Source organism: Bos grunniens, chromosome 10 (genome assembly GCF_055505025.1).
Source record: "Bos grunniens cultivar Pamir isolate PY7600 chromosome 10, Bosgru_T2T1.0, whole genome shotgun sequence".
Taxonomy (NCBI): domain Eukaryota; kingdom Metazoa; phylum Chordata; class Mammalia; order Artiodactyla; family Bovidae; genus Bos; species Bos grunniens.
Window position 1 is genome coordinate 29694128 of NC_141174.1, and position 24044 is coordinate 29718171.

The 24044-nt window shown below is 40.5% G+C and overlaps 1 long non-coding RNA gene across 1 annotated transcript in view; it reads right to left on the reverse strand.

The window, feature by feature from the left end:
- Positions 1-500: 500 nt before the first annotated feature.
- Positions 501-24044, reverse strand: part of LOC147364222 (uncharacterized) — a 35019-nt gene continuing 11475 nt past the window's right edge. Inside the window, exon 2 of the long non-coding RNA XR_015134220.1 lies at positions 501-969. This is a non-coding gene — a long non-coding RNA (uncharacterized LOC147364222). The remainder of the gene's footprint in view (positions 970-24044) is intronic.

Consider the following 24044-nt stretch of genomic DNA (forward strand, 5'->3'; position numbering starts at 1 on the left):
GGATTTCCACAGTACGAGGCACAGCTAGCAGTACAGTGAGGTACAAAATTGAAGGAGACATTCACTCTCAAGGTCTTCAGTTCTCAAACAATTAACAATTTTCAGCAAGAATAAATTTTAATTTTAGGATCTTCAAATTCAGCCAAATATTTCATGGATGAACTGAAATTTGCACATAAACAAAAATACTACACCATGCAGCTTGCAATCTGTTTCATCGTCTTAAATTTTAAACACAAATGAAAGCTCTGTGTGGTCAAATAGAATTGAAATCATGCATTTTTCTGTTTCTTTGTCTAGGCAACCGCTCTGCTATCTTTGCTTATTTCCAATCTGTTTAAATGTAGGAATGTGTTGTATCACAGTAATTAGGGATACAAAATGTGTGGAAAAGGGACCTTGGCTGATTTTGAACTGTCACAAACACACTTTCCAAAGAACACCTGTGGCTGAGTCCAAGTGTGTCATGAGCCACAACAACACACACAATCATTCAGAACTTGTCGGGAGAAGTGTTTTATTATCAACACTGTTTAAATTGTCAGCATTGGTGATAAGCAGCAGCAGACTGGCTTGTTGTCAGTTTTATTATTGTTTTTATGTTCTCTGTAGTAGTGTACCCCCCAACTGCCTGCACCCTCTCTCTCCCATCACCCCACCATTGTATACCACTGCGTGGACCATCACACAGGAAGCTGGTCATAGAAGCTGACTCAGGAGAGGAACAATGGATACAGTGGAGGGAAAGGAGACCTGATTTGTACCAGGTCCATAAATTATTAATAACTATCCCAAAGACAAAGATAAAACAAGATGATTTCATAGGGCTGTCTTGGCTCCAGTCCCTTCTTATGCTGAAGCCCAGTGGGTATGAACCAGCCGGCAGGCTGTGAGCCCGGAACTGTGTGGTCCAGTTGGCTGCCCCCAGCTCGGCGCTGGCAGCTACCTCCGAGGTGGATGCCTGTGGCCCTGCAGGCAACAGGGGCAGAGAGATTGTCAGTTCAGTGCACAGGCAATGCGGCTGTGAGAAAGACAAGGAAAAATACACAGTCTGCCCAAGTTGTGCCCTCATCTCTGAAAGATGGGATTCTACTGATCAAGATCAGATTCCTATCCTAGAAGCAGATCTTCCGCTAATTAGGCACATTAGCTTTGTGCAAGTTCGGGTGTAAAATAACTTTCATTTCGCTCATCTCAGAAGACGGGGCTGATGAGGGCAAGTGGATCTGGCCCTTATAACAAGAGCTATGATATTCAGTTCTTCAGGAAGACATTCCCAGTGCTGCAGCTGGACTCGCCCCCGAACGATGATTTTATAAAGAGTGTTCTTTTTTAATCTTTTCAACTTCATTAGAGAATACAAGAGTTGCCTAAACCTACCCCTAACCCCAGACGAACAGACATAACGAATTCCCAGACGCACAGACTTGGCAATGACTGCTTCATCCCCGAAAAGTTGCTTTGCACTAAGCGTTTCTGACACTAATGTTCATGCTTAAGCAAACACATTACTTAGACAGAGAATGGCTCTGTCAGCCTGCCCAGGCTGCTCGGCACCATGGGAGTTGCAGCTGCACAGGGTCTCATTCAACCAGGCTTGGGGATCCAGTCCCAGAGACACATACAGAGACCCTCAGGTTCACACGCTTTTACACGTCACACACAATTGGCATCAAACAGCTGACTTCCAGAACTTCCTAGGGACAGAGAGAAAACTTGACTGATTATTAATAAGCCTGAAATATTTGTGTCATTCTTTCTTTTTCTCTTTCCTTTTTTTTCTTTCTCTTTCCTTGACATGAAAATATCTACATTTGTGACAAAAAGACCCTGTTGGAGAATCAAAGGATTTCTAGAGAAAATTCTATTTGGGACCATTTCTTAATCTTTTCCACTGAAGTTGATTTCTTGGAGCAGTTGTGTTCACATTAGCATTTCGGTCTGGGGCTATGAATTATGCTGTCAGAGGGAGTTTCAAACTGGGTTTGTTACCTGGATACCCACAAATATGCTTGGTCTGTTTGTATAAATCTGAAAAACCTTCCTTGTCCTTAGGAAACCGGGCCGTTCTACATATTAGGAAGAGGACAGTGAGTCCAAGCTCCTGTCGGTGCTCTGGGCCATTAGGGGAACAGTGCCTGGATAAATAACTGTAGCACGGAGACCAATCCATTCTGGACTGGGTGGCTTTATTCCATTCATAAGGAAGTAGACTTCTCTGCCTGGAGAAACAGGATTGGGTGCACCATTAGACATGCCTAAGGACAAGCTTAAGACTAAGTCATGTCTGCTTACAGTCACAACCATCGTTACTAAGAAGTTCCTCCACGTGGTGCACACGATACCAGAAAACAGCCCAGCTGTTGATGTACAGACAAGACACAGGAACCAAAGAGACAAGAGCAAAGCAGGCACTGGAGGGATGACAGCATTATTTTATGGCGAAAATCGTGGACCACCTGCACACTGAGGGGGGCTACCAGGAGACTTGCTTTGAGATGATTCCACCCATTCTTCTCTCATCGGGTCAGACTCCAGCACGTGCTTCTGATGATGCCCCACATATGTCATCTTCACTCTCTTCATAGCCCGCTTCCCCGCAGCCCCACTCCTGGCAGCCGCCTGGGAGTGAGGGTGACCACATTAAGCTCAGGACCATGGGAGGCACCAGACTCCCAGCAGCCTGGTGAAGAAGATGCCTCTGAGGGCCTTCTACCCTTAGAGCACGCCCCAGATGGCTGTTAATCTCCATCACCCAAATCCCTCCAGGTTAAGGCCCCCAGGATAAACTCCCATAAAAGGAAGGGGAAGAACGGCAGCCCACACTGAGGGGGCCAGCTGCTGGAGTGTCGGTTCCTTGCTGCTGGTGCCAGGCAGATGTTCCACTCGTCACCTCTGCTCACTCATGTCCTCCTCTTCTCACAGCAGCTTGATTTTATCTAGTTCAGGGTGTCTTCAAGTATGATCCAGGGTCCACTGACAGAAAGGTCATCTAGAGCACATGGTAACATGTAGGTTCAGAATCTCTGCGTGTGGGGCCCATGCATTTGTTCTTTGAGCAGGTACTTCAGATGATTTTCATGCACACGAAAACTTGAGAACCACTGGAGTTCTTTGGCCACTTCATTTCTATTTTTTAATTCACTAATTAATTTTTAATTTACCTTACTGAAGTATAATTGGCTTACAATGTTGTGCTAATTTCAGCTGTACAGCAAAGTGACTCAGTTTTATATATATGTATATATACATACACTTTTTCGTATTCTTTTCCATTATTGTTTATCACAGGATATTGAATATAGTTCCCTCTGCCATACAGGAGGATTTTGTTGCTCATCCAATCTATAAATAATAGTTTGCATCTGTTGTCCTGAAACTCCCAATCCATCCTTGGCAATTACCAGCCTGTTCTCTATGTCCATGGGTCTGTTTCCGCTTCATTGATAAGTCTGTGTCATATCTTAGATGCCACATATAAGGGATATCATATGGTATTTGTCTTTCTCTTCCTGATTAACTTCACTTAGTAAGATAATCTCTAGGTCCACCCATGTTACTGTAAATGGCATTCTGTCACTTTTTTATGGATGAGCAGTATTCCACTGTATATATGTTTATTTGGACCCCAGAAGAACTGAATAATCATTCATCAGTTTACACACCACTGTCATTATCCACTTAGTCTCTTTACTAAAGTATAACTGCCATACAAAATACTGCTTATGTTCAAAGTATACAATTTCTATAAGTTTTGATATATGTATATATAGACAGATGTGTATGTATATCACCACAATCAGGATAAACTAAATGCTTCCCATTCCCTTCTCCAACATGGGTACTGACCTGAACTTCTACGTATCTTTCAATCTACCTCCACACATTAGATATATATTCTTAAAAATATTCTGTGTTGCCGTGTGTGTGTGTGTGTGTGTGCTCTTACTTCACAAAAATGGTTCTGTGCTATGGAATGCATTCTGCTTCTTACCTATTTTCTTCATCATTAGGCTTTGGCGACCCATCCTTATTACTCTATGCAAATCTCCTTTACTACCTCTCACTAGCCTAGTGGCCCATCCTGTTTATGTTTATGCTTAATGAAGTCACTGCTTTATTAATAAACACTAGGTTGCCTCCAAGTCCTTGCTAACACACACACACACACACATGTTCGTGCACCATGATGAACATCCTTAACGTGTATCTTTACGATCTTCATATTCAAGTTTCGCTGGGCACATAGTCAGGGCTGAGACTGCATCTTCTACTTCTCTAGAACTGATTGCAGAGTAGTTCCACCAGTTCACACTCCATTAGCAGTGTACCTCGGCTGTACTTGATAGTATCTAGCTTTCTGAGAAGTGACCTCACATTGATGCTTTAATTTGCGTTTCTCTGATGGCTAGTGATGATAGGAATCTCTATAAATGTACTGGCCATTCAGAGGTTTCCCTTTCTATCGGTGAAGTCCCCTCTTACCATGCACCAAATTCCAGTCAATAGCTAGGTCTATTTCTGGGTTCTCTATTCTGTTCCATTGATTAACTTGCCTTTTTCCCTTTTTAAAATCATATCTTTGTGATATATCTTAATATCTAGTATGGCATCTTTTTATTTACTTTTTAAAATTAGCTGCTTGTGAATGTTTATTCTTCTATACACAGCTTAAAACCAGTTTTTCAAAGTCCCTCAAATTGTAGGAAGGGTATTTTACTGAAATTACATTGGATCTATAATTTGTAAAACAGTGATATTCTTAAAATACTAAACCATACCATATAATTGAAGTAACACACCATTTTTTTCAGGTCATTGTTTATGTTCATTCTTGGAATTTAATTTTTTTTTTTTACAAAAAAAGTCTTGTGCATTTTTGTTAGATTATTTCCTAGACAATTAAGAAATTAAAATTTTCCCTTCCCAATTCCTCTGTTATTCTTATTTTTACTTGACTAGACTGTTCCTTCACCCCAGTCTTTTAACTTCTTATTTTTTATGGCTTCTTGGTCTCTCTGCTTTCCCGGCTTCAGCCCTCACTCTTCTGCCTCTTCAATTCTACTTCCTCATCCCATTCCATTGACTTGTAGCTACTTGGTTACTAGGTTTGACAATTTAGAAATTCTTTGTTCAGTGGGATTTAGAGGTGTTACCTACAGCCAAGTCTGACATGTAGCCCAGGATGCCAATGAGGCTTATGTCTGAGGTAAAACTGTAACTTGTCTGGGGGTAAAAACAGGATCTTTGACCTGCTTACTCAGCTCTAGGTCATGGAATTGACATGAAATTGGATTTGTTTCATAGTGAATCAGAAAAAAAAAAATTTGGCTCCTACAATGTAAAATTCAAATCATACTCGTGTAAATAATGAAAGCGTTTATGATCTCACATAACAGGAAATCTGGAGGCAGTGCCAGGCTTGGTAGAGAAGTTCAATGAGGTCATGTTGGCCTTTCTTCAGGCCTTTCCTTCATGGTTGCAAGATAGTTGCCAGGGTTCTAAACAGCCTCACTTTACCACATCTAAGAAGTGAGAGGTTGCGGGTACAAGAGGCTAAAGACAGCTCCCTCCTTATACTTTTTTTCTCCTTCCATCAAGGACAGAAATCTTTCCCAGAAGCCCGCTAGAGATATCTTTCTAGCTCATTAGCCAGAACAATGTGGCAATCCATTGCTGGACAAATGGAATAAGATTGCCATGATTCATCTAGACCAATTCATGATTTAGTCTCCACACTGGGCATTACGCCAACCAAACAAAATTAATGTTCTGGAAGCAGAGAACACATGGGGAATGGCCCTTGGGTAGAAAACTAACAAAGGTTCATGGTGTGAATGGGAAAATATTTGAGGCAATATCATCCATGTTCTTCAATTATAGGGACTTTAAGTTGGAGTTTCTCACTTATGGATTTAGCAATATTGATCAAGTACCTGTTACAGTGGGCACTGGAAATACCCTGATGAACAATTTAAGAAACTGTCATGCTGTAATATTGTATGGGAGGAAACATTAAATGAATGTTCCCATAAAAATATAAGGTTACCAATTTAGTGAAGTGTTATGAAGGACAGGCACGGGGAACTAGGGGAGTTGATAAGGAGGACACCTATTCTGAAGCAGCAATAATTCTTTTATATCTCAGTGAGGAGACAGGCAGGTGCTGGGAAGATTAGGGGCCCAGCAGAAGCCTACCATTGTCGTGAAATGAGAGGAGCCTCAAGGCAAGTAGCTGGGGCTCTATAATTCAGTGGTGGGCTCCAGCCTGTTGAGCCCTAATAGCCAGACAGAAACAAGGGCATATTACTGCTTACCAGTCCAGGGAGCAGACTTGTTTAGCTATCTCACAGCAGAGATCAAAGGGAACTAAAAGAAGCTAGATGGATTTAAGGACCTTGTCTCTCCTCTCTGCCACAAGGTTCCTGACCCACAGACCTCTCCTCAGGTATCCAGATACATCTTGGAGGAAAGAAGCAAAGGCCTAACATTTATTCCCAAAGAACTGAGATCTCTAAAGAAATACTCCAGGTATTAAGTCTGTATAAAATGAATGGATTGGGCAAATATTAAAGTTCTTTTCACACTTCTCAGCAGAAACTGTGAGGGGAACTAGAGCACATAACTAAAAATTAAACACATTTTTACTGCAACTGAGTTAGTGAGAGTATATTTGAATTTCTCAAAACAACATTGTGAGGAAAGTACTATTATTGACTCCATTCTGTAGACAAGGAAATTGAAGCTTAAATAAGATAAGTAACTTATCTAACCCCTGAGAAGGAAATGGCAACCCACTCCCATATTCTTGCCTGGAGAATTCCATGGACAAGGGAGCCTGGCAGACTACAGTCCACGGGGTCACAAAGAGTCAGACACCACTGGGCAACTCTTACTCATTCACTCAACTTATCTAAGGACATGTAGTTAATAAGTGTCTGATCCTGAATTTGAACCCAGTGTGACTTCAAAAACTTCATGCTTTTAAACACCTGTACCTCTATAAGGTGTTAAGGGCAAAAATAAGTACAGATAAACTTTCAAGATTATGTGGAGAAGTAAAAGACGACTTCTAGAAATGGAGGACCCAAGAAAACTTATGGAAGACAAAGCGATTGATTCCACCTTATCATCACTGTTGTCCATCTTTCCCTTTTTAAAATCCAACGGTAGTGAGTTGTCAGTCCTTGGCTAACTTCACATCTGAGTCACTTATGTGTTTCTGTCTGCTTTCTTTGGGTGTTTCCATTCATGTGATCCTGTCTTTTGGTAGCCCCCAGTACATTTGAGTTGAGTGCATGACATTACGTGTACTAAGTCATACAGACTTCAGATGACCTCTTCTTTCAGAAGGGATTTACCATCCCCACATTGTCTAGATGGAATGGCAGCTGATCATGTTATTCCAATTAGTGATTTGCTGAGTCAAGTTTGAGTTATAGCTTTGGTAAGTCTCAGTCTTCCACTCGTTCGTCTCTGACTTCCTGGACTTTCAACAAAAAGCCCATTGTATTCTGCAAGGCCCCACCCTCAGCGGGTAAGAAACTCTAATCAGAGTCTTACAGGACTGCTGAAAAAGTTCAGCTTTTCAGGGGCAGGTTTTCCACTTGCATTTTAAAACCCCTGCTCTGAACAGCCAGCCCCAGCATTAGGCAAAAGTTCTCAGAGGGAAACAGGCTGTGTGCTTGAGGGCTTTCCAAGTATTTCACCAAAACTCTGCTGGTTTCCCTTGATCCTTTGCAGCCCTCTGCCAGACTGCACTGCATCCTACCTTGGGATTCTCAGTTCAGTTCAGTTGCTCAGTTGTGTCTGACTCTTTGTGACTCCATGGACTGTAGCACGCCAGGCCTCCCTGTTCATCACTAATTAAGAAGAGGTGGCAAGAATATACAGAAGAAGTATACAAAAAAGATCCTCACAATCCAGATAATCACGATGGTGTGATCACTCACCAAGAGCCAGACATCCTGGAATGTGAAGTCAAGTGGGCCTTAGGAAGCATCACTACGAATAAAGCTGGTGGAGGTGATGGAATTCCAGTTGAGCTCTTTCAAATCCTAAAAGATGATGCTGTGAAAGTGCTGCACTCAATATGCCAGCAAATTTGGAAAACTCAGCAGTGGCCACAGGACTGGAAAAGGTCAGTTTTCATTCTAATCCCAAAGAATGCTCAAACTACCACACAATTGCACTCATCTCACACTGTAGTAAAGTAATGCTCAAAATTCTCCAAGCCAGGCTTCAACAGTACATGAAATATGAACTTCCAGATGTTCAAGCTGGTTTTAGAAAAGGCAGAGGAATCAGAGATCAAATTGCCAACATCCGCTGGATCATCGAAAAAGCAAGAGAGTTCCAGAAAAAACATCTACTTCTGCTTTATTGACTATGCCAAAGCCTTTGACTGTGTGGATCACAACAAACTGTGGAAAATTCCGAAAGAGATGGGAATACCTGACCACCTGACCTGCCTCCTAAGAAATCTGTATGCAGGCCAGGAAACAACAGTTAGAACTGGACATGGAACATCAGACTGATTCCAAATCAGGAAAGGAGTAAGTCAAGGCTGTATATTGTTACCCTGCTTATTTAACTTCTATGCAGAGTACATCATGAGAAACGCTGGGCTGGAGGAAGCACAAGCTGGAATCAAAAGATTGCTGGGAGAAATATCAATAACCTCAGATATGCAGCTGACACCACCCTTATGACAGAAAATGAAGAAGAACTGAAGAGCCTTGATGAAAGTGAAAGAGGAGAGTGAAAAAGTTGGCTTAAAATTCAACATTCAGAAAACTAAGATCATGGCATCTGGTCCCATCATTTCATGGAAAATAGATGGGGAAATAATGGGAACAGTGACAGATTTTATTTTGGGGGGCTCCAAAATCACTGCAGATGGTGACTGCAGTCATGAAATTAAAAGAAGCTTGCTCCTTGAAAGAAAAGTTATGACGAACCTAGACAGCATATTAGAAAGCAGAGATATTACTTTGCCAACAAAGGTCCGTCTAGTCAAAGTTATGGTTTTTCCGGTAGTCATGTATGGATGTGACAGTTGGACTATAAAGAAAACTGAGTGCCAAAGAATTGATGCTTTTGAGCTGTGGTGTTGGAGAAGACTCTTGAGAGTCCCTTGTGCTGCAGGGAGATCCAACCAGTCCATCCTAAAGGAAATCAGTCCTGAATATTCATTGGAAGGACTGATGTTGAAGCTGAAACTCCAATACTTTGGCCATCTAATATAAAGAGCCGAGTCATTTGAAAAGACCCTGGTACTGGGAAAGATTGAAGGTGGGAGAAGGGGATGACAGAGGATGAGATAGTTGGATGGCATCACAGACTCATTGGACATGAGTTGGGATTCTCAGCCTCCTGCAAAAGCCCTGAGCATAAAAATGTATGAAGCAGCAGCTCTTTCCTCTCATTTCCCCCTTTCCAGTGCCTGAGCTTTTCCAGTTTTCCTTACTTCAGTAGCTTTCTGCTTCCTTCAAAGAGATCATTTCTGTATTTCATTTATTTGCCTTTTCTAACTGTTCTATTGGGAGTACTGTTCTGCTGATGGCAATTCCATCCACCCAGAAGAGGAAGTAATTGAGATGGAAAGGGTGGATGGGTTTGAATATGGGAAGTGACCTGATCCAAAGAGTAGCAATGAACTTCCTGTCACCAAACACACTGTTTTGTTTCTTTATGCTTAACCTCATCGATCTTTCTGTATTATTTGACTCCTTCTCAGAGACTCTGAACTCTTCATCTTTTATTTTTCCATTGCTGCCCAGGTGGCACCAGTGGTAAAGAACCTGCCTGCCAGTGCAGGAGACTTAAGAGATGCGGGTTCGATCCCTGGTTCAGGAAGATCCCTTGGAGAAGGAAATGGCAACCCACTCCAGTAATCTTGCCTGGAGAATCCCATGAACAGAGGAGCCTAGCGGGCTACAGTCCATGGGGTTGCAGAGTTGGACATGACTCAAGCAACTTAGCATGGCATGGCAGTTTCTCCTCTAGATCCTCCTTCACTTTTCTTTGTGTAATACAAGTTTCAGCAATCATCACTCTTTCATCTACATACTCTTTCCTGCAGATCAACATTCTCTGGGCTTCAGCAGCCACCTCTGTGTTGACAACTCTGATTGTACTCTAAGAGCCCTGCCTTGACTCTGAAACTCCAGTCTTACTGAAATAGTCACTTAGCTATAACTAGCTGGATGAGAGGAAGGATTAATGATGGGGGCAGGGAGAAATGGGAGCAATTTGCAATATCTCCTTAAAAGGGAAGAAGAGGCGCAAATGATCCGAAAAGTAGGGGCAATATCTTTCTGGGAAAGCAGAAACACTGATACGAAGAATGTGAGAGAGGTTTAGAGGAAAAATTGGCCTGCGGCATATATATGTATGTATGTATAAAGACAATTTTCTTTAGAGCAGTTTTAGATTCATAGCAAAATTGACAGGAAGGTACAGGGATTTCCCATGCATTTCCTGCCCCGGCATATGCATAGCTTCTTCCATTATCAACATGTCCCACCAGAGTGGTACGTTGTTATACCTGGTGAACCTACACTGACACATCATACCACCCAAAGTTTACGTTAGAATTTGTTCTTGGTGTACATTCTATGGGTTTGAGCAAATGTATAACAACATGTATCTGTCATTATAGTATCATACACTGCCCTGGAAGTCCTCTGTGCTTCTCCTATTCATTTCTCCCCTCCCACCCCCTCCCAAGACTCTTAGCAACCAGTGATCTTTTTACTGTCTCTGTAGTTTTGCTTTTCCAGAATGCCATACAACTAGAATCATACAACATGTAGCTTTTTCAAATTGGCTTCTTTCACTTAGTAATACGCATTTAAGATTCCTCCATGTCTTTTCACAGCTTGATAACTCATTTCTTCTCAGTGCTGAATAATATTCTATTGTCTGGATGTACCATCGTTTATTTACCTATTCACCTACGAAAGGACATCTTGGTGGCTTCCAGGTTTTGGCAGTCATGGGTAAAGCTGCTATAAACATCTGTGTCCAGTTTCTGTGTGGATAGAAGTTTTCAACTCCTTTGGGTAAATGCCAGAGTGAGAAATTGTTAGATCACATGATAAATTATGTTTAGTTTTGTAAGAAAACTACCAAACAGATTGCCAAAGTAGTTGTGCAATTTTGCATTACACATTGCTAGTGGGAAGAGTGCTTATTGCTCCACATCCTTGCCAATATTTGGTATTGTCAGTGTTCTGAATTTTGGCCATCTAATAGGTGTGAAGCGGTATCTCAATTATTGATTTAATTTGCATTTCCCTGATGATAAATGATGTGGGGCTCCTTTCCATATATTTATTTGCTATCTGTATATCTTTTTTGGTCAGGAATCTTTTAAGGTCTTTGGCCCACTATTTATAATAGCCAGGACATAGAAGCAACCTAGATGTCCATCAGCAGATGAATGGATAAGAAAGCTGTGGTACATATACACAATGGAGTATTACTCAGCCATTAAAAAGAATACATTTGAATCAGTTCTAATGAGGTGGATGAAACTGGAGCCTATTATACAGAGTGAAGTAAGACAGAAAGAAAAACACCAGTACAGTATACTAACACATATATATGGAATTTAGAAATATGGTAATGATAACCCTGTAAGCGAGACAGCAAAAGAGACACAGATGTATAGAACAGTCTTTTGGACTCTGTGGGAGACGGAAAGGGTGGGACGATTAGGGAGAATGGCATTGAAACACGTATAATATCATATATGAAATGAATCGCCAGTCCAGGTTCGATGCATGATACTGGATGCTTGGGGCTGGTGCACTGGGATGACCCAGAGGGATGGTATGGGAGGGAAGAGGGTGGGGGGTTCAGGATGGGGAACACGTGTATACCTGTGGCGGATTCATGTTGATGTATGGCAAAACCAATACAATATTGTAAAGTAATTAACCTCCAAAAAATACTTTTTTGTGTGAGCCATTTTTAAAGTCTTAATTTATTACAATATTGCTTCTGTTGTTTATATTCTGGTTCTTTGGCCATGAGGCACATGGGATCTTAGCTCCCTGACCAGGGATTGAATTCACCCCTCCTGCATTAGAAATCTAGGTTTTAACCACTGGACCACCAAGTAAGCCCCTTTGACCCATTTTAAAAATCAGACTGTTTCTTCATTGTTTGTATACTTTGGACAACAGTCCTTTATTAGGTATCTTTTGCAAATATTTCTATTTGTGGCTTGCTTTTTCAAAGTCTTGACATTATCTTTTGCAGAAGTTTTTAACTTAATGAAGTCTGGATTACCAATTATCTCTTTCATGGATTATGGCTTTGGTGTTATACCTAAAAAGTCATTGTCAAGTCATGCTCAAGGTTATCTAGGTTTTCCCCATCTTATCTTCTAGCTGTGAATTTCACATTTCGGTCTATGATACATTTTGAATTAATTTTTGTGAAGGGCATAAGACCTATGCTTAGAATCTTTTTTTTTTTTTTGGTATGTGGGTGTCCAGTTGTTCATTATGGAAAGGAACGTTTTTGCTGGATTGTATTGCCTTTGTCAAAGATCAGTTGACTAGATTTATGTGGGTCTATTTTTAGGCTGTCTACTCTTTCCTCAGTACCACAGTGTTTTCACAACTATAGCTTTATAGTAAGCCCTGAAGTCAGGTAGTGCCAGCCCTCTAACTTTGTTCTTCTCCTCTAATGCTGTACTGACTGTTTTGAGTCTTTTGCCTTTTCCAGTTTGTCAATATCTACAAAATAGCTTGCTGGGATTTTTGTTGGGGTTGAGCCCAATCTATTGATCAAGTGAGGTCTTACATCTAGACAATATTGAGTCTTATTTGTGAAATGTACTTTCCATGTTATTTACTCCATGTTATTTAGTTCTTTGATTTCATTCATCAGAGTTTTGCAAATTTCCTCATAAAGATCATGCACAAATTTTGTTAGAGTTATAGCTAAATATTTAACTTTGGGGGCTGTTAATGTATGTGGCATTGTGTTTTAAATTTCAAATTCCACTTGCTCAGTGCTCGTATATATATAGGAAGGAAATTGACTTTTTTGTATGTTAACCTTAAATACTGCAACATTGCTATAATCACTTACTAGCTCTAGGCTCTAGGAGTTTTGTTATTGTTGTTGTTACTGTTGATTTATATTTTCTACATAGATGATCATGTCATCTGTGAATAAAGACAATTTAATTTAATCCTTCCCAATCTGGATACCTTTTGTTCCCTTTCCTCATCTAGCGACTTAGCAGCAGCAGCAGCAGCAGCAGCAAGGGCTTCCAGCATGGTGCTGAAAAAGAGTGGTGAGAGGAGACATTTTTGCCTTTTTCCTGATCTTTGTTGGGAAGTTATTAGTTTTTTAACATTAGTATAATATGACATTAGTTGTTGGTTTTTTGTAGGTATTATTTATCAAGTTGCTATGCTATGCTATGCTAAGTCACTTCAGTCGTGTCCGACTCTGTGCGACCCCATAGACGGCAGCCCACCAGGCTCCCCCGTCCCTGGGATTCTCCAGGCAAGAACACTGGAGTGGGTTGCCATTTCCTTATCCAATGCATGAAACTGAAAAGTGAAAGTGAAGTCGCTCAGTCATATCCGACTCTTAGTGACCCCATGGACTGCAGCCTACCAGGCTCCTATTAAGTTGAGGACGCTCTTTATTCCTGGTTCACTGGGGACTTCTGTCATGACAAAGTATAATATTAAAGCAAAAAGAGGGAGAAAAGTAAAGGGAAGAAAATAATGAAAACGCAATTTTCCAGTGATTTTTAAGAGACTGATATGAAATTGTTGGGGCTTCCCAGGTGGCACTAGTAGTAAAGAACCCACTTGCCAATGCAGTAGACATAAAAGAAGTAGGTTCGATCCTTGGGTTGGGAAGATCCCCTGGAGGAGGGCATGGCAACCCACTCCAGTATTCTTACCTGGAGAATCCCAAGGACAGAGGAGCCTGGTGGGCCACAGTCAACAGTGTCAGACATGACTGAAGTGACTGAGCATGCACACATCAAATTATAAGATTTATAAAGATTTTGAGGACAGTTGTTACAAAGGAAAAGTTCATTTTAACTTATAATATGTGAATACCTTGAAAGTATAGATATTATGGGAGAAGGCAATAGCACCCCACTCCAGTACTCTTGCCTGGAAAATCCCATGGATGGAGGAGCCTGGAAGGCTACAGTCCATGGGGTTGCTGAGGGTCGGACACGACTGAGTGACTTCACTTTCACTTTTCTGCATTGGAGAAGGAAATGGCAACCCACTCCAGTGTTCTTGCCTGGAGAATCCCAGGGATGGGGGAGCCTGGTGGGCTGCCGTCTCTGGGGTCGCACAGAGTCGGACACGACTGAAGTGACTCAGCAGCATAGATATTATAAGGACAGTATTTCAAATTAGTAAAGAAAAATTATTTAATAAATAGTGTTGGAATAAAACTATTTAATAAAATGTGTTGGAATAATTGGTTACATATCTGGGAAAAAATGTATTCACATCTAAAATTTCAGACCAGGATAAATTTCAGAGAGATCAAATATTTAAAAGTAAAAAAATAAACCATCAGTTTACAAAAATAAGCCATAAGTTATTTTTTACAATCTTATTCTGGGAAAGCCTGACAGAAAGCACAGAAGCCATAAAATAAAAGGATTTCTAAGTACCAATAGTTAAAAGACAAAGAACAAATTGGAAAAATAGGGGCAACCAAAATCATAAATAAATCACTAGCTGCTCTACCATATAAAAAGCTCTTAAGAATCAATAAATATTAAAAAATAAAAAATAAGATCAATAGCATACTAGACACAAAATGGCTAAGAGTATAAAGGGTTTATAGGACTGAAATACAAATTGTCCTTCAATATATAAAAAGATTCTCAATCTTATTCATAAGAGAAATACAAATTAAAACTATACTGAGACACCAGTGTTCAGTTAAAACAGTTAAAGTTGATAACACATTATATTAGCAAAGATGTGAGACAGGCACTTTCAACATTACTGGGAGGGCTTTAAACTGGTACCATCTCTAAAAGGGGAAATTTAGCAATTAAAAAAAAATACAAATACTCATCTTCTTGTATCTCATATTTCCTCTTCTAGGACTTTATTCTTAATATAAATTTGCTGATGTGTAAAATAATATATTAACTTCAGCATTGTATGTGATGACAAAATCTGGACAAAAACTGGAAATAGAACTGCCATATGACACAGCAATCCCACTCCTGGGCATACACACCGAGGAAACCAGAATTGAAAGAGACACCTGTACCCCAATGTTCATCGCAGCACTGTTTACAATAGCCAGGACATGGAATCAACCTAGATGTCCACTGGCAGATGTCTATGTCTTATCCATGGATAAGAAAGCTGTGGTACATATACTCAAGGGAATATTAGCCATCAAAAAGAATACATTTGAATCAGTTCTAATGAGGTGGATGAAACTGGAGCCTATTACATCGAGTGAAGTAAGTCAGAACGAAAAACACCAATACAGTATCAGTACAGTTCAGTTGCTCAGTCATGTCCGACTCTTTGCAACCCCATGAACTGCAGCACGTCAGGCCTCCCTGTCCATCACCAACTCCCGGAGTCCACCCAAACTCATGTCCATCAAGTCGGTGATGTCATCCAACCATCTCATCCTCTGTCATCCCCTTCTCCTCCTGCCCTCAGTCCTTCCCAGCATCAGGGTCTTTTCAAATGAGTCAGCTCTTCCCATCAGGTTGCCAAAGTATGGGAGTTTCAGCTTCAACATCAGTCCTTCCAATGAACACCCAAGACTGGTCTTTAGGATGGACTGGTTGAATCTCCTTGCAGTCCAAGGGACTCTCAAGAGTCTTCTCCAACACCACAGCTCAAAAGCATCAATTCTTCAGCGCTCAGCTTTCTTTATAGTCCAACTCTCACATCCATACATGACTTCTGGAAAAACCATAGCCTTGACTAGACAGACCTTTGTTGGCAAAGCAATGCCTCTGCTTTTTAATATGCTGTCTAGGTTGGTCATAACTTTCTTTCCATTGAGTAAGTGTCTTTTAATTTCATGGCTGCAGTCACCATCTGCAGTGATTTTGGAACCCCCCAAAAATAAAGTCTGACACTGTTTCCACTGTTTCCCCATCTATTTCCCATGAAGTGATGGGACTGGATGCCATGATCTCAGTTTTCTGAATGTTGAATTTTAAGCCAACTTTTTCACTCTCCTCTTTCACTTTCATCAAGAGGCTCTTTAGTTCTTCTTCACTTTCTGCCATAAGGGTGGTGTCATCTGCGTATCTGAGGTTATTGATATTTCTCCCAGCAATCTTGATTCCAGCTTGTGCTTCATCCAGCCCAGCATTTCTCATGATGTACTCTGCATAGAAGTTAAATAAGCAGGGTGACAATATACAGCCTTGACGTATTCCGTTTCCTATTTGGAACCAGTCTGTTGTTCCATGTCCAGTTCTAACTGTTGCTTCCTGACCTGCCTACAGGTTTCTCAAGAGGCAGGTCAGGTGGTCTGGTATTCCCTTCTCTTTCAGAATTTCCCACAGTTTATTGTGATCTACACAGTCAAAGGCTTTGACATAGTCAATAAAGCAGAAATAGATGTTTTTCTGGAACTATCTTGCTTTTTTGATGATCCAGCAGATATTGGCAATTTAATCTCTGGTTCCTCTGCCTTTTCTAAACATCTGGAAGTTCACGGTTCACGTATTGCTGAAGCCTGGCTTGGAGAATTTTCAGCATTACCTTTACTAGCATGTGAGATGAGTGCAATTGTGCAGTAGTTTGAGCATTCTTTGGCATTGCCTTTCTTTGGGATTGGAATGAAAACTGACCTTTTCCAGTCCTGTGGCCACTGCTGAGTTTTCCAAATTTGCTGGCATATTGAGTGCAGCACTTTCACAGCATCATCTTTCAGGATTTGAAATAGCTCAACTGGAATTCCATCACCTCCACCAGCTTTGTTCGTAGTGGTGCTTCCTAAGGCCCATTTGACTTCACATTCCAGGATGTCCGGCTCTAGGTGAGTGATCACACCATTGTGATTATCTGGGTCATGAAGATCTTTTTTGTACAGTTCTTCTGTGTATTCTTGCCACCTCTTCTTAATATCTTCTGGTTAAGTTCCTACCATTTCTGTCCTTTATTGAGCCCATCTTTGCATGAAATGTTCCCTTATTTATGGAATTTAGAAAGATGGTAACGATGACCCTATATGTGAGACAGTAAAAGAGACACAAATGTATAGAACAGTCTTTTGGACTCTGTGGGAGAGGGCGCAGGTGGGATGATTTGAGAGAATAGCACTGAAACATGTATATTATCAAATGTGAAACAGATAGCCAGTCCAGGTACGATGCATGAGACAGGGTGCTCAGGGCTGGTGCACTGGGATGACCCTGAAGGATGGGATGGGGAGGGAGGTGGGAGGGGGTTCAGGATGGGGAACACATGTACACCCATGGCTGATTCATGTCAACGTATGGCAAAACCCACTACAATAAAGTAATTAGCCTCCATTTAAAATAAAAAAAATTAAAAAGCACATCTATCTATGAGAGAACTGGTTTAAAAAATATGCTTTATTCATGCATTAGAGTATAATGAAATGTGGCTATGACAAGGAATGAAGTAGCTTTTTATGTACAGACATGGAGCATCCCCAGGATGTATCAAGTAAAAATGTCAAGGTGCAGAAAAGTGTGTGTAGCATGCTACTCTTTGTGTAAAACTTCTCACGGAATAATCTATGTGTGTACTTATGTATTTGGATATGTTGAAAACAACTCTGGAAGGGTATATAAGAAACTAGAGTTTAGTGTTTCCTAGACAAGGAACCGGGTAGCTGAAGACCACGGGTGGAAGCGAGCTTTCTCACTATAGTCCTTTGTGCCTCTTGAATTTTAAGTCATATGTCTACATCTTCCTAATAAAAAATCAAACTACATAATATCTTTAGGAAACTAAACTTTTTTTTTTTTAACTAAGCATATTTTAAAAACTTCAGTGATGTCAGATAGAAAGTGGTTTGCTAGAGAAGAGATTTCCACCAGGGGGAGGTGGCAGGGAAACTGGACAGCTTTTATAGAACATAGTTGAATAAACGAAGTGGTTACAGAGGGGAGAATGGTGGCGGGAGGGTGGAAGAGGGGCAGGGAATTAAGCTACTAAGTATAAAATAAGTTACAAAGAGGTAATGTACAGCACAGGGAATATAGCCATTTATAACAACCTTGCTGCTACTGCTAAGTCACTTCAGTCCTGTCCGACTCTGTGCGACCCCATAGACGGCAGCCCACCAGGCTCCCCCATCCCTGGGATTCTCCAGGCAAGAACACTGGAGTGGGTTGCCATTTCCTTCTCCAATGCATGAAAGTGAAAAGTCAAAGTGAAGTCGCTCAGTCATGTCCGACTCTTAGCGACCCCAGTGACTGCAGCCTACCAGGCTCCTCCATCCATGGGATTTTCCAGGCAAGAGTACTGGAGTGGGGTGCCATCGCCTTCTCCATATGGACTATAATCTATAAAAATATCAAATTGCTATGTTGTACACCTGAAACTAATATAATACCATAACTCAATTATACTCCAATAATAAAAAAGAAAGAACAGTTTGAGAGTTTTCTTGACTGAGAAAAGAAAACAACATACACAGGGCCCTCCTCACATTGTCAGAGTTTCCTCTCATACCTTGCCTACAAAAAGCTTTTCTCCTTTGCTGTGTTCCCAGAGCCCCACTCATTTCCTGCCTCTCCCCTGCTGGCTCTTGCTGGCGTCTGACCTCAGTGACCTTCACAGAGTTAACCAGGGTGAGAGTGGCACTCCTGAAAAATGCCTGGACCTTCACGACTCTGCATCAGCTGCTCCTATTGACTGCGCGTGTGTACTTGTGTGCTCACTCTTTGGTGCATCCGCGATGTCCCTTTTTCTGCTGATATTTTCTAAGGACTCAGGTAGTAGCAGGGGCTCCTGTACATTTAACTGCTTTCTCAAGGTGGTGCTCCAGAAACCTCCCGTTTCCCTGCAAGTTCCTGGAGATGTAGAACAGAAAGGATCCTCCTTTTATTAACTCTGCTTTTGCTGTCCTTGATAGACCCTCACTCTAACCATCTTCCTCTAGCATGGATTTAGGGGAATATGACTTGGTTTGAGTCTCAGCTCTGCACTGCTAGCTATGTTAACCATAAACAAGTCAATTAATATTTGTAAAATTAGGGCTTTGGAACAGATGGTCTTTATATCTTTCCATATCAAAACCCTATGACCCAGGGAAAAAACTCTACCCTTTCCCACACCTCCTTAGGATGGAAATAGACCTCGTTCTTTCTATTAAAAGTAGCATCGATTATTCAACCATCTTGTGGAGTCTATGGAATAAGAATTTTCAATCTAGATAGTTAAAATGATAGCTAGTTCTAAAAGACTAACATACATGGATTTAGGGTTTCAGAAAACTACAAGAAACAAGTAACAGAAGAACTCAGGTGTCTGTGAGAATTTAGCATGGTAAACAAGTCATTTCAAATCAGTAGGAAGAATACAGATTATTTAGTCCATATGTTAATGAGACAACTCATTGGTAAGTCAGGAAAAAAGTTTAGATCCCTGTCTTATGCTACAAAGCAAATTCCATATGACTTGAAAATATAAATGTAAAAAAACAAAAGAGGATAGTAAAAACATAGGTAATCTTGGAATGAAGGATACTTTTCTATCCATCAATCAAAAGAAAAAAACAACAGGAACATTGTAGGTATACTGATTCCTTAAAACAAAATAAAACATCTCTATGTCTACATATTCAGAGTTATGAAAAACTAAAAAAAGAATTCACAACATATATGGTAGCAAAGGGTTAATATCTTTGCATTATGAAGAACTCTTAGAAATTAAGGAAAAGACAAAAAACACATTGGAAAAATACAGTTGAAACACTGTCAGGCAGGTTACACAAAAAAGGTGAAATGCAAATAACCAAAAAATGTGAAAATTATTTTACCTCACTAGGAATATATGAAATGCCAATTAAAAATGAAAATACCTTTTAACCTATAAAACTAGAAAAGTTTGAAAAGAACGATAATAACTAGCGTTGATGAGGGCGTGAGATAATAGGTATTTTCATACACTTCAAAGAGAATGTAAATTGGTTCAGACTTTCTGGAGGGCAATTTGGCAAATTGATATAGCGTTTTAAAATGTGCATATTGACACTTAAACGCTCACATCTAAGAATTTATCCTAAGGAAATAAATGCACAAAAAATGCCTCCACAAGAATGTTCTTTACTGTGTAATTTAGAATAATCAAAAATTGGCAAACCTAAATATTTTCCATAGGGAAACAGAAAGCTGTGTAATAATATTTTAAAAAATGGACAGAGATGTCCTCAACATATTCAACAAAAGATTACATAATGTAGTATACGTATATATATATAATATATACATCTATTTTTTGTATTAAAACAAAATCTGGAATACCAACTGTTAATAATTATCACCTCTGGATGTTTTGACTAATATGTAATCTTTGTTTTCTTGTTTATACTTATCTGTATCTTCTGATGATTCAAAAATAATGACCATTTAAAATGTTTTATCATTAAAAGAAACAATAAAACCCTATCCTTCTTTCCAAAACTCATGTGCAATCCTTAGAGATGCAAAGAAAACAATGTAGATGAGTGACGCATATATTTCCGTGGCATGGCTTCTGTCACCATGGAAAAGTGCGTGTCCAAGACCAAACAACTGTGTGTCTGTCAGATGTCTCAGCAAGATTTGCTTCCTCTAGCAGATGGAAAGCAATTTTCCATGAACATCCCACAAAATTGCCACTTTACCAGGTGGGTTCCAGCAATAATATTTTGAACAACATCCATCATGGAAATGGTCTTTGATTTCCATTTTCCATAGGGAAAGACGTCTAAGGCAAAAGCAATATACAGTTGTTCTATCTCACTCACTCTATCCACTCCACTTGTTGTTATTCACTCCCCTTCTTCCTTTGTATCTCTCCCTCTTCTTTCTTCTTTTTTTCTTTTCCTGTTCCCCACTCCCCCTTTTCCTTTTCAGTCACTCTCTCACCAGACGTTTCCTGCAAGATTTCCAGATGCCAAGCACTGGGCGAGACACTGAAAGCAGCTTCAGGATCATCATGAGGGTGTGAGAACCAGTACTTCTCCACCTCCCTGTGGGTGATGGCAGTTCTAAGGCAAAATGGTGATGTCAAGATTTCAAGACTTACTTCGCTTCATGGTGAAATACTGGCCTTGACACTGTTATTAGAGTTTAAAATCTTCAGAATTCATAAAATTTTAAAAATTAGTGAAACAATACACGCAGTACTTTTCAAAAGCATGCATTTATAAGCCTCTTTCAAAACATTAAGGAATTGTGTAAATTATTCAAGAATAAACATTAATATATAGAGCTATTATAGACTAGAAGAAAAATTAACATGGAAAATGAGTACTCATAAAGTGAGAATTTAATTACATTTGAAAAAAATGTACATGAAATACCATAGTATTAGTATTTAATTTTTTTTTAAAGAGTGCAATTTTTAAAAACAAAGTGCTTCAGTGGTGTCATTGTTGAAGTGCCAGTGTGTGTGTGGTCTGTGTGTATGTATGTTGTGGGGGATGTATGTAGTATATGGTGAGTGTGTGTGTGTGTATACACATGGCATGCATACATGTGTATAGTGTGTAGGGGGTCTGTGTGCATGTGCGGAGAATAAGTGGACAACTATGAGGGCTGTATGTTCATGGGCGAGGTGTGTGGTGTATGTATGTAGTGTGTGTGGTGTGTGGGCATCTGGGGTGGGAGCTGGCAGACACTGGCCAAGTTCTCTAACTTTACAGTTTGAATGTAGATCTTTCTCCACCAAATCTCAGCCATCTGTGATCAGAAGGCCATGCTCATGCTCTGTTTATCCACGTAGGGACAAATGGCCACAAGGCCAGCCAGTGCCAGTTGCTGAGGCCAAAAAACTGATAGTGTCAACCTCCAAGTCATTTTGGAGCTGTCAGATCCAGAGACAGTAGCCACTTGCCTTACTAGAAAGAAACCCCAAAGGATTCTGGGCAGTCCCGAGGAGTGTCAGGGGACCAGACTAGGAGGCATCTCAGAGGGGATCCAGTCCAGAGTTTGTCAACCTGAGGATTTCAGATTCTAATGGGCAGTAAAATCAGTTTAGTGGATTGCAAAGAGCTTTTTCTGAAAAAGTAGAATAGAAAAGTGAATGAACTCATTTATAAAACAGAAACAGACTCACAGAGAACAAACTTACAGTTGCCAGCAGAGAAGGATAGGAGGAGGGGATCGTTAGGGAGTTTGCGATGGTCGTGTACACACTGCTATATTTAAAATGGATGACCAACAAGGACCTACTGTATGGCACAGGGAACTCTGCTCAATGTTATGTGGCAGCCTGGAAGGGAGGGGAGTTTGGGGGAGAATGGGTACATATATATATATTGCTGAGTCCCTTTGCTGTCCACCTGAAACTATTACAACATGGCTAACTGGCAATACTCCAATATAAAATAAAAAGGTTTTTTCTTTTTTTTTTTTAAAAGCATACATTGCTCTAGTAAGGATAAGTACATATTATTGGAACTTTTGTTTCAATTCTGTGTGTGTATGTGCAGAATTATAAGATTATTTGTTGTCATCAGTTGTAACCACTTTACATTTTTATTTATTTTTTTAATTTATTTATTTTAATTAGAGGCTAATTACTTTATAATATTGTATTGGTTTTGCCATACATCAACATGAATCCTCCACAGGTATACATGTGTTCCCAATCCTGAACCCCCCTCCCACCTCCCTCCCCATACCTTCCCTCTGGGGAGAAAACAGAGGGTACAAAGGAAAGTGACGGGCCTCCTAAGGTCACCGCCAGTAGTGACGGGAGGAGAGTCGTTCCGTTACACGGCATGTGCTGAGGAGCCAACAGCGAGTCAGTAGACAGAACTTGGTAATGACGTCCCTCTTCCTTTAGCGGAAAATACCACTTTTATAGTCTTCTTCTGAAATATTATGGCTTCTCAAATTTTTTCAAACTTCCTGAAATTTCCAAATGAGAGAGTTCAACAAGTCGGTTGATTGTCAAGTTTCCCTACAACTTGGAAAATTCTAAAGTTCCATGACATTAAGGAGGTCAGAGAGAGTTTGTAGGTGACTCAGTGGTGGTCTGTGGGAAAAACCATTTAAATCTAGAAGCAGTTCATGTCAGTTCAAGTGACCCCTTTGGGCAGATGGAATTTGAGTCAAGTCACTGGACATCTTCCTCACTGTCAAAATGCCCTACTTCACACTTCTTTTGTTGTTGTTCAGTAGTTAAGTTGTGTCTGACTGCGACACCAGGCTCCTCTGTCCTTCACTGTCTCTCATAGTTTGCTCAGATTGGCTTCCCTGGTGGCTCAGACAGCAAAGAATCTACCTGCAACGCAGGAGACCCAGGTTGGGAAGATCCCCTGGAGAAGAGAATGGCTACCAACTCCAGTTTTCTTGCCTGGAGAAATACATGGACAGGGGAGCCTGGCAGGCTGCAGTCCATGGATTTGCAAAGAATCGGACATGACTGAACAACTAACACTTTCACGCTATTTGGGGGGAGTCAAATGTGATCATTGTGTTAGACGTTTGGGAACGCACAAGAGTGAGACAGAAGTTATTAACAGCGAGTTTCAATAGTATTTGGTCTGGTTTTTGCATCCTGTCTTGGAGCCAGTTTGCAGGGCCAGGTACGGACACCTAAGGCACTCTTGACCTACACAAGGTGACCTAAGGTGCTTCTCTTAATCTAGCAAGAATTATATCCTGTGATTATTACATATTTAAAGAATTTTTCAGGTTATGGGAATGCAACAACAGGATACTCCTGGGAACATTAAAATCAAACCAAAACCTGGCACTGGGTAAAGCACTATGTCCTGACTTTGTCAGTCACCCTGTCTGTCCACATAATGACCCCTGTGGCTGGAACTACCCTGCATAGCTCTCCAGTCTATAT